This window comes from Salvelinus sp. IW2-2015, linkage group LG22, assembly GCF_002910315.2.
Source record: "Salvelinus sp. IW2-2015 linkage group LG22, ASM291031v2, whole genome shotgun sequence".
NCBI classification, from domain to species: Eukaryota; Metazoa; Chordata; class Actinopteri; order Salmoniformes; family Salmonidae; genus Salvelinus; species Salvelinus sp. IW2-2015.
In genome coordinates this window covers 3,661,079-3,674,980 of record NC_036862.1, presented here as the reverse complement: position 1 = coordinate 3,674,980, position 13,902 = coordinate 3,661,079, and the positions used below count along the sequence as shown (strand labels likewise).

General features: G+C 48.6%; 1 non-coding gene across 1 annotated transcript in view; it reads right to left on the bottom strand.

The window, feature by feature from the left end:
* Window positions 1-1,561: 1,561 nt before the first annotated feature.
* Window positions 1,562-13,902, bottom strand: part of LOC111949830 (uncharacterized) — an 83,077-nt gene continuing 70,736 nt past the window's right edge. The window contains exons 3-5 of the transcript XR_011473809.1: window positions 13,311-13,417; window positions 11,775-11,891; window positions 1,562-2,314 (exon numbers count right to left, since the gene is read on the bottom strand). This is a non-coding gene — a transcript (uncharacterized protein). The remainder of the gene's footprint in view (window positions 2,315-11,774; window positions 11,892-13,310; window positions 13,418-13,902) is intronic.

Here is a 13,902-nt window from a genome sequence, read left to right as displayed (position 1 = left end):
TTGAAAAACACATTTTAATGACTCCAACCTAAGTGTATGTAAACTTCCGACTTCAACTGTATGGTCACGCTCACAGTGACATTTTACTAGTACGCGGGCAGCCTGGGCGTAGGAGAGCTAACCACGGCCCTCCATCTCTTCCCCAGTCCTGTTATGTCTACCATCTGCCCCAACCCACAAATAGAGCGTCCGTCTGAACCTGGCCAGCCCAGCCCTCAGCCACCAGACAGGAACACAGAACGCTGGGCTCTATTTGTGTCCTGTGACTCTCCTGACACCCACAGGGGGATAGGTCAGCATCATAAGTCATTCGAGCTTTGTTAAGAACAGGTAGAATAGAGCTGACACATCTGAGGGAGCTGGATAGTCACCTGACTGTCGTCAAAAATCTACTCAGGTTTGCTGACGACAACAGTGGCAGGCCTGATTTACCAACGACGAGACAGCCTACAGGGAGGAGGTGAGGGCCCTGGCAGAGTGGTACCAGGAAAACAACCTATCCTTCAATGTCAACACTATGAAGGATCTGATTGTGGACAGCAGAGACGGCACGCCCCCATCCACATCGACAGGGCCACAGTGGAGAGGGTGAAAAGCCTCGAGTTCCTGACAACCTGAAATGGTTTATCCACACAGACAGTGTGTTGAAGAAGGCACGACATCGCCTCAACCTCAGGAGGCTGAAGACATTTGGCTTGGCCCCTAAGACCCTCAAAAACGTCTACAGGTGTACCATTGAGAGCACCGCCCGAAACCTCAGGTCTCTCCAGAGGGTGATGTGGTCAGCCCAACGCATCAACGGGGGCACTCTGCCCGCCCTACAGAACTACAGCACCCGGTGTCACAGGAAGGACAAGAAGATCATCAAGGACCTCAGCCACCCGAGCCACGGCCTGTTCACACTGCTACCATCTAAAAGGCGGAGACAGTACAGGTGCATCAAAGCTGTGGCCGAGAGACTGAAAAACAGCTTCTTCCTCTTGCCATCAGACTGTTGAATAGTCACCAGTAGCCGGCCTCAGTCAGCCTCTGCCTAGTACCCTGCCCTGAACTTACGTCACTGTTACTAGCAGGCTGCTACCCGGTACTCTACCCTGCACCTTAGAGACTGCTGCCCTATGTACATATTCATTGAACACTGGTCACTTTAACAATGTTTACATACTGTTTTACCCACTTCATATGTATATACTGTATTCTAGTCAAGGCTCATCCTATATAACTACTGATGTAAACACCGTTCCTATTCATATACTGTCCATACTGTCGATACACACCATTATACTATATACACACACTGAGTGTACAAAACATTAGGAACACCGTCCTAATATTGAGTTACATCCTCTGCCCTCAGAACAGCCTCAATTCGTCAGGACACCCTTGAATGAGTAGGTGTGTCCAAACTGTATGTACACACACACACACATATGCAGTACCAGTGCAAAGTTTAGACACACCTACTCATTCAAGGGTTTTTCTATATTTTGACTATTTTCTACATTGTAGAAAAATAGTAAAGACATCAAAACTATTAAATAACACATACGGAATCATGTAGTAACCCAAAAAGTGTTTATTTTAGATTCTTCAAAGTAACCACACTTTGCCTTGATGACAGCTTTGCAAACACTTGGCATTCTCTTAACCAGCTTCATGAGGTAGTCACCTGGAATGCATTTCAATTAACAGGTGTACTTTGTTTAAAGTTAATTCGTGGAATTTCTTTCCTACTTATGTATACACTAACGTTCAAAAGTTTGGGGTCACTTAGAAATGTCCTCGGTTTTGAAAGAAAAGCTAATTTTTTTGCCCATTAAAATAATATAAAATTGATCATAAATACAGTGTAGACATTGTTAATGTTGTAAATGATTATTGTAGCTGGAAATAGCTGATTTTTTATGGAATATCTACATAGGCGTACAGAGGCCCATTATCAGCAACCATCACTCCTGTGTTCCAATGGCACGTTGTGTTAGCTAATCCAAGTTTATAATTTTAAATTATTAAAAAATAAAATAAAATAAAAAAATCTTTTAAAATTACAAAATACAAATCTTCTTAAAGAGAGGAGCATTGTAGTTTCTTGACAAAAAGTCTGAGGGAAGTCCAGTGGATGAGGGATTAAATAAAAATGTATAAAGATTTATGTTTAGGGACAGGGGGTTGTTCCTGACGGTGTGGCCTGACAAGGATAGACTAATTAGAGCTCGTCCAATCAGGGCACAGGAGTACCCATGAGCCTCTCCTGGCGTAGGGACATCAGCCTGTTGAGCCAAAGCTCCTCGGCCTTCTCCTTGTCCAGGAACAACTAGAAGAGAAGACAGAGATGAGCACAGTGCACCGGTTAGATACAGATGAGTAGATAACAGAACACACAAACAACCAGACAGAGTAGTTATTGGGATGAGTGACAGGGTCTGGAGAAAGGTGTGTATGTGTGTGTGCGTGTGTGTGTGTGCATGTGAAAGAGTCTGAGGGGAGATGTGTGGTTGAGAAAGTGAGGGATGAGTGGGTGCAACACACTGAGACAAACAATTATACACTTCAGTAACCTTTAATATTACTATACTGAACAAAAATATAAACGCAACATGTGAAGGGTTGGTCCCATGTTTCATGAACTGAAATAAAAGATCCCAGAAATGTTCCATACGCACAAAAAGCTTATTTCTCAACAACAACAAAAATTGCACAAATTTGTTTATATCCCTGTTAGTGAGCATTTCTCATTTGCCAAGATAATTCATCCACCTGACAGGTATGGCATATCAAAAAGCTGATTAAACAGCATGATCATTACACCGGTGCACCTTGTGCTGGGTACAATAAAAGGCCACTCTAAAATGTGCAGTTCTGTCACACAACACAATGCCACAGATGTTTGAGGGAGTGTACAATTGGCATGCTGACTGCAGGAATGTCCAACAAAGCTGTTGCCAGAGAATTTAATGTTAATTTCTCTACCATAAGCCGAGGCGGCTTTTTAGAGAATTTGGCAGTACGTCAAACCGGTCTCACAACCGCAGACCACGTGTAATCACACCATCCCAGGACCTCCACATTCGGCTTCTTCACCTGCGGGATGGTCTGACACCACCCGGACAGCTGATGAAACTGAGGAGTATTTCTGTCTGTAATAAAAACCCTTCTGTGGGGACAAACTCATTCTGACTGGCTGGGCCTGCCTCCCCATCCATTGCTGTGCACCTGCCCAGTCATGTGAAATCGATGATTAGGGCCTAATGAATTTATTTCAATTGACTGATTTCCTTATATGAACTGTAACTCAGTTGAAATTGTTGCATGTTGCATTTATATTTTTGTTCAGTGTACATTAGAGGAAGACTTGGTCAGGAGAACAAGGTGTATGTGTGTGTGTGCTTGCATGTGTCTATATGCATGTGCATGCCTGCGTACGCGTGTGTGTGGCCTACTGAGTCAGATCCGGGAGTAGGAGGGGAGGCGTCTGCAATAATCCTGACTGAGCTCACTCTGGTGTGGTGCTCCGTCACACATTGACACCTCTTCCTGGAGCTCAGTGTGGTTTTTCACGCAGGATGTGTCAAAGCTAGCCCCCCCCCGTCCGTCCGTCCGTCCGTCCGGGCAGCACACTGACCTGCCACAATGGTCATGAGCCTGACACACGGGTGTGAGCTCCGCCCTACTGAACTAACCTAGCATTGACCCCAACCTGGCACATGGCCATAAGTCAGCCACAGAATTGTGTTGATTGAGAGGTGCTTAATTGAGCTTGCCTGCCATGGTCCTACGTGGCTCAGTTGGTATGAATATGGAGCTAGAAACAGCAGGGTTGTGGGTCCAAATCCCAACGGGGCTACCGGCGCAGAAAGATAAGCACTCACTGCTGTAAGTCACTTTGGATAAAGCAAGTGTACAAAACATGAATAACATCTGCTCTGTCCATGACAGACTGACCAGGTGAAAGCTATGATCCCCACTTAAATCATTGTAGATGAAGAGGAGTAGACAGGTTAACGGAAGGATTTTTAAGCCTTGAGACAATTGGGACATGGATTGTGTATTTGTGCCATTCAGAGGGTGAATGGGCAAGACAAAATATTTAAGTACCTTTGAAAGGGGCATGGTAGTAAGTGTCAGGGGCACTGGGTTGCGTCAAGAACAGCAACGCTGCTGGGTTTTTCACGCTCAACAGTTTCCCGTGTCTATCAAGAATGGTCCACCACCCAAAGGACATCCAGCCAACTTGGCACAACTATGGGAAGCATTGGAGTGAACATGGGCCAGCAACTCAATATTCATGTTATGTACACTCAGTGTACATGTGGCTGGCGCATCGTAACCAGTGGAATAATCCCAAAAGTGCAAACTCTGCTCACCGGGAACGTCGGACAGGATCAAACGAACGCTCAAAGCATTTTAAATAAATAAATCCCTTTTTGAACCCAGGTCAGATTAGCCATGATGGGATACTACTGGGGGTGCATGGCTGTGGTGGGTGACAGAAGAGTACACTCACCGAACAGTTTATTAGGTACTCCACCCCGTTCACAAAAATGGTTTTGTGGCCGTGGCTCGCTACATAAAGGAGGCAGACAGGCATCGAGGCATTCAGTTACTGTTCGATTGAAAGTTAGAATGGGCAAAACGAGTGACCTAAGCGACTTTGAGTGTTGTATGATCGTCGTTGCCAGGTGCGCCGGATCCAGTATCTCAGAAACATCTCTATCCTCTTGGGCTTTTCATGGATGACAGTGTCTAGGGTTCACCGAGAATGGCGCGACAAACAGAAAACATCCCGTCAGCGGCAGTGTCATGTTTTGTCATTGATTATCATGTCTTGTCCCTGTGCTTCCCTTCTATTCGTTTCCCTCTGCTGGTCTTATTAGGTTCTTTCCCTCTTTCTATCCCTCTCTCTCCCCCTCCCTCTCTCCCTCTCTCGCTCTCTCTCTCTATCGTTCCGTTCCTGCTCCCAGCTGTTCCTCATTCTCCTAACTACCTCATTTACTCTTTCACACCTGTCCCCTATTTTGCCCTCTGATTAGAGTCCCTATTTCTCCCTCTGTTTTCCGCTTCTGTCCTTGTCGGATCCTTGTTTGATGTTTGCTGTTCTGTGTCCTTGTTCCGCCCTGTCGTGTTTTTGCCTTCTTCAGATGCTGCGTGTGAGCAGGTGTCTATGTCGGCTACGGCCTGTGCCTTCCCGAAGCGACCTGCAGTCTGTGGTCGCGTCTCCAGTCGTTCCTCTCTACTGACGAGAGGATTTCAGTTTTCCTGTTTTGGATTTACCTAAGATAATATCCAGGAGTATCGTTGTTTGTTTAAGACTGGAATAAAGACTCTGTTTCTATTAAGTCCGCTTTGGGTCCTCATTCACCAGCATAACAGAAGGACCGACAGAGAATGGACCCAGCGACTACGGATTCTCGCAACACTGCCGTCGGTTCCAGGGAGCAATGCTCGGCAGACACGAGCAGGAATTGTCTGCTGCTCGTCATGCCGTTGAGACCCTGGCCGCTCAGGTCTCCGACCTCTCAGGACAGTTTCAGAGTCTTCGTCTCGTGCCACCAGCTACTTCCTGGTCTTCCGAGTCTCCGGAACCTAGGGTTAATAACCCACCATGTTACTCTGGGCAGCCCACTGAGTGTCGCTCCTTTCTCACCCAGTGTGATATTGTGTTCTCTCTCCAGCCCAACACGTACTCAAGAGGAGCTCGGATCGCTTACGTCATATCACTCCTTACTGGTCGGGCTCGGGAGTGGGGCACAGCTATCTGGGAGGCAAGGGCTGAGTGTTCTAACGATTATCAGAACTTTAAAGAGGAGATGATACGGGTTTTTGATCGTTCAGTTTTTGGGAAGGGGCTTCCAGGGCCCTGGCTTCCCTATGTCAAGGTGATCGATCCATAAGGATTACTCTATAGAGTTTCGCACTCTTGCTGCCTCCAGTGACTGGAACGAGCCGGCGTTGCTCGCTCGTTTTCTGGAGGGACTCCACGCTGAGGTTAAGGATGAGATTCTCTCCCGGGAGGTTCCTTCCAGCGTGGACTCTTTGATTGCACTCGCCACCCCATAGAACGACGGGTAGATCTTCGTCACCGAGCTCGTGGAAGAGAGCTCGCGTTAACGGTGTTCCCCTCTCCGCACTCAACCATCTCCTCCCACCGCTCAGAGACTGAGCCCATGCAGCTGGGAGGTATTCGCATCTCGACTAAGGAGAGGGAACGGAGAATCACCAACCGCCTTTGCCTCTATTGCGGTTCTGCTGGCATTTTGTCATGTCATGTCCAGTAAAAGCCAGAGCTCATCAGTAAGCGGAGGGCTACTGGTGAGCGCTACTACCAAGTCTCTCCATCAAGTCCTGTACTACCTTGTCGGTCCATCTACGCTGGACCGGTTCGGCTGCTTCCTGCAGTGCCTTGATAGACTCTGGGGCTGAGGGTTGTTTTATGGACGAAGCATGGGCTCGGAAACATGACATTCCTCTCAGACAGTTAGGGAAGCCCACGCCCATGTTCGCCTTAGATGGTAGTCTTCTCTCCCAGTATCAAGATGGAGACACTACCTTTAACCCTCACAGTATCTGGTAACCACAGTGAGACCATTTCCTTTTGATTTTTCGTTCACCTTTTACACCTGTTGTTTTGGGTCATCCCTGGCTAGTATGTCATAATCCTTCTATTAATTGGTCTAGTAATCTATCCTATCCTGGAACGTTTCTTGTCATGTAAAAGTGTTTAATGTCTGCTATCCCTCCTGTTTTTCTGTCCCCTTTTCTCAGGAGGAACCTGGTGATTTGACAGGAGTGCCGGAGGAATATCATGATCTGCGCACGGTCTTCAGTCGGTCCAGAGCCAACTCTCTTCCTCCTCACCGGTCGGTATGATGTTGTATTGATCTCCTTCCGGACCACTCCCCTCGGGGTAGACTATACTCTCTGTCGGCTCCCGAACGTAAGGCTCTCGAGGATTATCTGTCTGTTTCTCTCGACGCCGGACCGTGGTGCCTTCTTCCTCCTCCGCCGGAGCGGGGTTTTTTTTTGTTAAGAAGAAGGACGGTACTCTGCGCCCCTGCGTGGATTATCGAGGGCTGAATGACATAACGGTTAAGAATCGTATCCGCTTCCCCTTATGTCGTCAGCCTTCGAGATTCTGCAGGGAGCCAGGTTCTTTACTAAGTTGGACCTTCGTAACGCTTACCATCTCGTGCGCATCAGAGAGGGGGCGAGTGGAAAACGGCGTTTAACTCCACGTTGGGCATTTCGAATACCGGTTTCTGCCGTTCGGTCTCGCTAATGCTCCAGCTGTCTTTCAGGCATATAGTTAATGATGTATGAGAGACATCGTGAACATCTTTGTTTTCGTTATACCTTGACGATATCCTGATTTTTTCACCGTCACTCGATTCATGTATCAGCACTCGACGTGTACCCCAGCGCCTTTTAGAGAATTGTCTCTACGTGAAGGCTGAGAAGTGCGCCTTTCATGTCTCCTCTTCGACATTTCTCGGTTCTGTTATTTCCGCTGAAGGCATTCAGATGGATCCCGCTAAGGTCCAGGCGTCAGCGATTGGCCCGTTCCTAAGTCACGTGTCGAGTTGCAGCGCTTTCTCGGTTCGCTAATTTCATCGGCGTTTCATTCGTAATTTCGGTCAAGTGGCTGCCCCTCTCACAGCTCTGATTCTGTCAAGACGTGCTTTAAGTGGTCCGGTTCCCGCCAGGGAGCTTTTGATCTCCTCAAGAAGCGTTTTACATCCGTCCTATCCTTGATACTCCTGACGTCACTAAACAATTCATTGTCGAGGTTGACGCTTCAGAGGTGGGCGTGGGAGCCATTCTGTCCCAGCGCTTCCATTCTGACGATAAGGTCCATCCTTGCGCTTATTTTTCTCATCGCCTGTCGCCATCGGAACGCAACTATGATGTGGGTAACCGCGAACTGCTCGCCATCCGCTTAGCCATAGGCGAATGGCGACAGTGGTTGGAGGGGGCGACCGTCCCTTTTGTCGTTTGGACTGACCATAAGAACCTTGAGTACATCCGTTCTGCCAAACGACTTAATGCACGTCAAGCTCGTTGGGCGTTGTTTTTCGCTCGTTTCGAGTTCGTGATTTCTTATCGCCCGGGAAATAAGAACACCAAGCCTGATGCCTTATCCCGTCTCTTTAGTTCTTCTGTGGCTTCTACGACCCCGAGGGGATTCTCCCTGAAGGGCGTGTTGTCGGGTGACTGTCTGGGAATTGAGAGACAGGTAAAGCAAGCACTCACTCACACTGCGTCGCCGCGCGCTTGTCCTAGTAACCTTCTGTTCGTTCCTGTCTCTACTCGTCTGGCTGTTCTTCAGTGGGCTCACTCTGCCAAGTAGCTGGCCACCCCGGCGTTCGGGGTACGCTTGCTTCTTATTGCCAGCGGTTTTGGTGGCCTACTCAGGAGCGTGACACGCGCCGTTTCGTGGGCTGCTTGTTCGGACTGCGCGCAGACTAAGTCAGGTAACTCTCCTCCTGCCGGTCGTCTCAGACCGCTTCCCATTCCTTCTCGACCATGGTCTCACATCGCTTAGACTTTATTCCGGTCTGCCTTCGTCTGCGGGAAGACTGTGATTCTTACGGTTGTCGATAGGTTCTCTAAGGCGGCACATTTCATTCCCCTCGCTAAGCTTCCTTCCGCTAAGGAGACGGCACAAATCATCATTGAGAATGTGTTTCAGAATTCATGGCCTCCGTTAGACGCCGTTTCAGAAGAGGCCCGCAATTCACGTCACAGTTTTGGAGGAGTTCTGTCGTTTGATTGGTGCTTCCGTCAGTCTCTCTTCCGGGTTTCATCCCCAGTCTAACGGTCGCAGAAAGGGCCAATCAGTCGATTGGTCGCATATTACGCAGCCTTTCTTTCGAAACCCTGCGTCTGGGGCAGAACAGCTCCCCTGGGCAGAATACGCTCACAACTCGCTTCCTTCGTCTGCTACCGGCTATCTCCGTTTCAGAGTAGTCTTGGGTACCAGCCTCCTCTGTTCTCGTCCCAGCTCGCCGAGTCCAGCGTTCCCTCCGCTCAGGCTTTTGTCCAACGTTGTGAGCGCACCTGGAGGAGGGTCAGGTCTGCCACTTTGCCGTTACAGGGCGCAGACTGTGAGAGCCGCCAATAAACGTAGGATTAAGAGTCCTAGGTATTGTCGCGGTCAGAGAGTGTGGCTTTCCACTCGTAACCTTCCCCTTACGACAGCTTCTCGCAAGTTGACTCCGCGGTTCATTGGTCCGTTCCGTGTCTCTCAGGTCGTCAATCCTGTCGCTGTGCGACTGCTTCTTCCGCGACATCTTCGTCGCGTCCACCCTGTCTTCCATGTCTCCTGTGTCAAGCCTTTCTTCGCGCCCCCGTTCGTCTTCCCTCCCCCCCCCCGTCCTTGTCGAGGCGCACCTATTTACAAGGTACGGAAGATCATGACATGCGTTCTCGGGGACGTGGTCACCAGTACTTAGTGGATTGGAGGGTTACGGTCCTGAGGAGAGGAGTTGGGTTCCATCTCGGACGTGCTGGACCGTTCGTTGATTGATGATTTCCTTCGTTGCCGCCAGGGTTCCTCCTCGAGTGCGCCAGGAGGCGCTCGGTGAGTGGGGGGGTACTGTCATGTTTTGTCATTGATTATCATGTCTTGTCCCTGTGTCTTCCCTTCTATTCGTTTCCCTCTGCTGGTCTTATTAGGTTCTTTCCCTCTTTCTATCCCTCTCTCTCCCCCTCCCTCTCTCCCTCTTCGCTCTCTCTCTCTATCGTTCCGTCCTGCTCCAGCTGTTCCTCATTCTCCTAACTACCTCATTTACCTTTCACACCTGTCCCCTATTTTGCCCTCTGATTAGAGTCCCTATTTCTCCCTCTGTTTTCCGCTTCTGTCCTTGTCGGATCCTTGTTTGATGTTTGCTGTTCTGTGTCCTTGTTCCGCCCTGTCGTGTTTTTGCCTTCTTCCAGATGCTGCGTGTGAGCAGGTGTCTATGTCGGCTACGGCCTGTGCCTTCCCGAAGCGACCTGCAGTCTGTGGTCGCGTCTCCAGTCGTTCCTCTCTACTGACGAGAGGATTTCAGTTTTCCTGTTTTGGATTTACCTAAGATAATATCCAGGAGTATCGTTGTTTGTTTAAGACTGGAATAAAGACTCTGTTTCTATTAAGTCGCTTTTGGGTCCTCATTCACCAGCATAACAGGCAGTCCTGTGTGTGAAAACAGCTCGTTGACGAGAGAGGTCGAATGGCAAGAATCGTGCAAGCTAACAGGCGGGCCAGAAACAGACAAATAATGGCGTACAACAGTGGTGTGCCGAACGGCATCTCGGATACAACTCGTTGATCCTTGTCTAAAAACAAGAAGACGTGGCTCCAGTGGGCATGCGATCACCAATACTGGACAATTGAGGAGTGGGAAAACATTGCCTGGTCCGACGAATCCCGGTTCCTGTTGCGTCATGCTGATGACGGAGTCAGGATTTGGCGTAAGCAGCACGAGTCCATGGACCTATCCTGCCTGGTACAGGCTGGTGGCGGTGGTGTAGTGGTGTAGGGAATGTTTTCCTGGCAAACGCTAGGTCCCTTGATAACAATAGAGCAAGAAATGTTTCTGATAGCTTGTAGAATCCATACCCTGAAGAATTCAGGCTGTTCTGGAAGCAAAGGGGATCCGACCCGGTACTAGATTGGTGTACCTAATAAACTGTCTGGTTAGGGTATATGTCTAGTATATGGATTTTTTTAAAGGATTATTGTCTAGAATATATCATTTATTTCCCCAAAATTCCCTGGTTTTCCAGAATGTTGGTACAACCCTACTAAGAGGCCCAAAGTCTCTGCCTTGATAAGAAWATTTGTCATGGGAACCATATGATTACAACCATTTCACACAATTTGCTTCAGTTAAGGCAAATTTAAGTTCAGGTTTCTATTTTGTTTTCTACTATTCGGAGGTTAAAGACACCCTAAAGATCCACTGCAGCCTTTCACAGAGCCCGGGCCGCCTGACAAAGAAAACCCATTCGAAAGACAGATCATTACCATCTCTTCATATCCAGTGTCTCTGTGTGTATRTAATGATGTTTGATTTATCCAACGTGCGTCTGATAGCTTAGGAAATCTAAAGACTCAGCGTCTGGTGTGTAACGGCCTTGTGAATCACTCATCTCTCGCCTTAAACACGACGACACACACACACACATACGCGTATGGCCTAACCCACAGTATGGGGTGTACACCATTCGCTGTGTGTTATCTAGGGTTCGACACGATGACTAGATCAGTCCCCCCCCCCCACCCTCTCGCCCAGGCTCTGGGGTGTCGCAGCAGTAACGAGTTTGAGATGACAGTATCTACAGTAGGGGTAATGGGGAATCATTATTCCTGATTGGCTCTCCCCCGCCTGGGGCATATTGCTGCCATAGATCAGGCTGTCATGGGTTGATCTGCATGTGTCAGGGCTAACTCACTTTCCCCCGCGGGGAGATAAATGACTCCACACAGCTCTTCCAAAAGGGGGGGGGGGGTGTCGGAGTAGAGAGAGATTCAAGTTAGGCTTCATTTCCTATCCTAAGGCCTGACTCTGTGTGGATGGAAATTCTTGATTGTCGTGGGGTGGGGTGTGTGTGTGTGTGTGTGTGTGAGAGTCAAAGAGTCTGAGGGGACACGTGTGGGTGATAAGTGGGCCCAACACCCTGAGACAATCTATGCGATACTTCATATTCCTGTGTGTGTGTTTGTGTTTGTGTCCTCCAATCAGAAAAGAGTGTGTGTGTGTGTGTGTGTGTGTGTGTGATAGGGGAGAACTTACCCTGGGGTGTGCTAGCGTGTCGCTGTCGTTGTAGCGGATTGTAGTAGGTAGAGAGCTGATGTCTGGAAGGAGCAGAGGTGGGTCGTCAGGTTCCTGCTCGACTTTCACTGACTCTGTCTAAAAACACATAGAGAATACCCGTTGATATAACATTACACTAGGCTGCAACATTTCCAAGTTCTCCAGATATCCTGGTTAGGGGATTCTAAACTTCCTGCCTATTTTCCTTACTAATTCTAGGAATCTTCCAGTCCGCATTTCTGGAAAACCTTGGAATTTTGGGAAAGTCATCTGAATTTTGGAACTCTACATCACACCAGGTCGGACCAAACAAATCAATCACATTGTATAGTAGTGTAATTTACTCGTCACATCACATTTTCTGACGAGAACAAAAAATGTCCTGCTTGCATTAACGAGCTAGAACACTCATGCAGAGGAATGACAGAGGCAGCAGATGTAGTTTGGTGTTTGTCCAGAAGATGGCAGTGTGAGTATAAGTACTGACTGGATCTTCTGAGCAGTGTGCGTGTGTCTTTGTTGAACACATGCACTTCCTGCAGCCGGGAGGGCAACTGATGAGGGTGTATGTGCCCGCGTGTGGAGCCTGATGGAAAATTCACCAGGTGTCCTCCCTACTCGAGTGGGGATGGAAGGGGGTTAGGACTTGGCAGCTAGGGGGTCACACCACTCTCCCCACACCCTGTATCCTCATTATTTCATTAGGGTCTCTATTTGAACATGCCAAGTGTAAATCGGTGGCTAATTGAGTGCTAACTGGAGAGGGCTGCAGGTGTTTGGCCCCTGGGGGCCTCAGAACACTTAACTATAAAAAGTACCTCACTTACATTTACACTTTGGTCATATAGCGGACGCTCTAATCCAGAGAAACTTACAATCAGTGCAATCAACTAAGGTAGGTAAGAAGACAACCATATGCAATCACGTCCCTTTCCCTGTCCTCCTCTCATACCATTTAGACAGGCCAGGTACAGCCGTGATAAGACAGAGATAGAGATAAAACATTTTTTTTTAAAGAGAGCGCAACAGCACACAGAGGGATAGATACAGGTCCCGGTCCCCGTGCCTGGTGTAATCTATCAACCCGCTCCACTTGGACTGTCACCTTTTGTCCTAACCCTCCCAGGATCGGTAATGATTGCCAACAAATCTAATATCCTCCACGTTTTCCCAGGCAGGAGCATTTCAATAATGACTTCTGTGCTTCTGTCGCTGTGTCTGTGGCGAGAGAGAGAGAGAGAGCAAGAGAGAGGGCGAGGGACAGAAACCCGCCGCGGTGGCTTTTGTGACGGTTATCCCGCTTTTGTGGCGGCCAAGCAGATAAAAAAAACAGTCCCGACCGGCCCCCTTTCTCTTCCCGAACAAACGGACGGAGCAAACGGCATTGAATGGGAATGGTTTAATTTGGGTCCGGGAGCCGCCCTCGGACAGATGGAATAAAAACTGGAGGGGGAGGAAGGAAATCTAATAAGAGAGAGAAAGAAGCGAACGGAGAAGGAGAGAGAGAAAGCGCACCTTGACACTGTCTCGGGATGATTTGAAAGCCTGGGGAACAAAGGATTCGCTCTCAATGGCCTCAATGTCCTTTATCCTTCGCACTTGATYCGCCAGCGACGTCCCCTCTGGAAACAGAAACAGAGAGAGAGAGGGAGAGAGAGAGACAGAAAGTGAGAGAGAGGTTAGCAGCGTTAGGGGGGAGAGGTCATACACACTGGGATTTGTTAGCTGCCCTCAAGTCACGTTGACACAAGAGGGACATCAGGGGAAGTGAACCGTTTACATTTAGGATGCTTGACTCTGTCCATGTTCTCTTGGCAGTAATGCTCTTTGGCACGTGCTAAGAAATCTCTRATGTGACCGAATCTCTGTATTTAAAAAAAAAAAGGAGATATTAGCTAGGGGGACCTGACAGGGGGTCAGGTCTGGGGCCTACCCCCATGAAAGAGAGAGAGACACAGGGCAAGACACTGAAGACAAACAAACAAAACAAACACAGAAGGTGGATCAGTCCCAAAGGCACCCTATTGCCTATATAGTGCACTACTTTTGACCAGAGCCCTATGGGYCAAAAGTAGTGCATTTGGGATGTACCCGAGGATCACAGTAT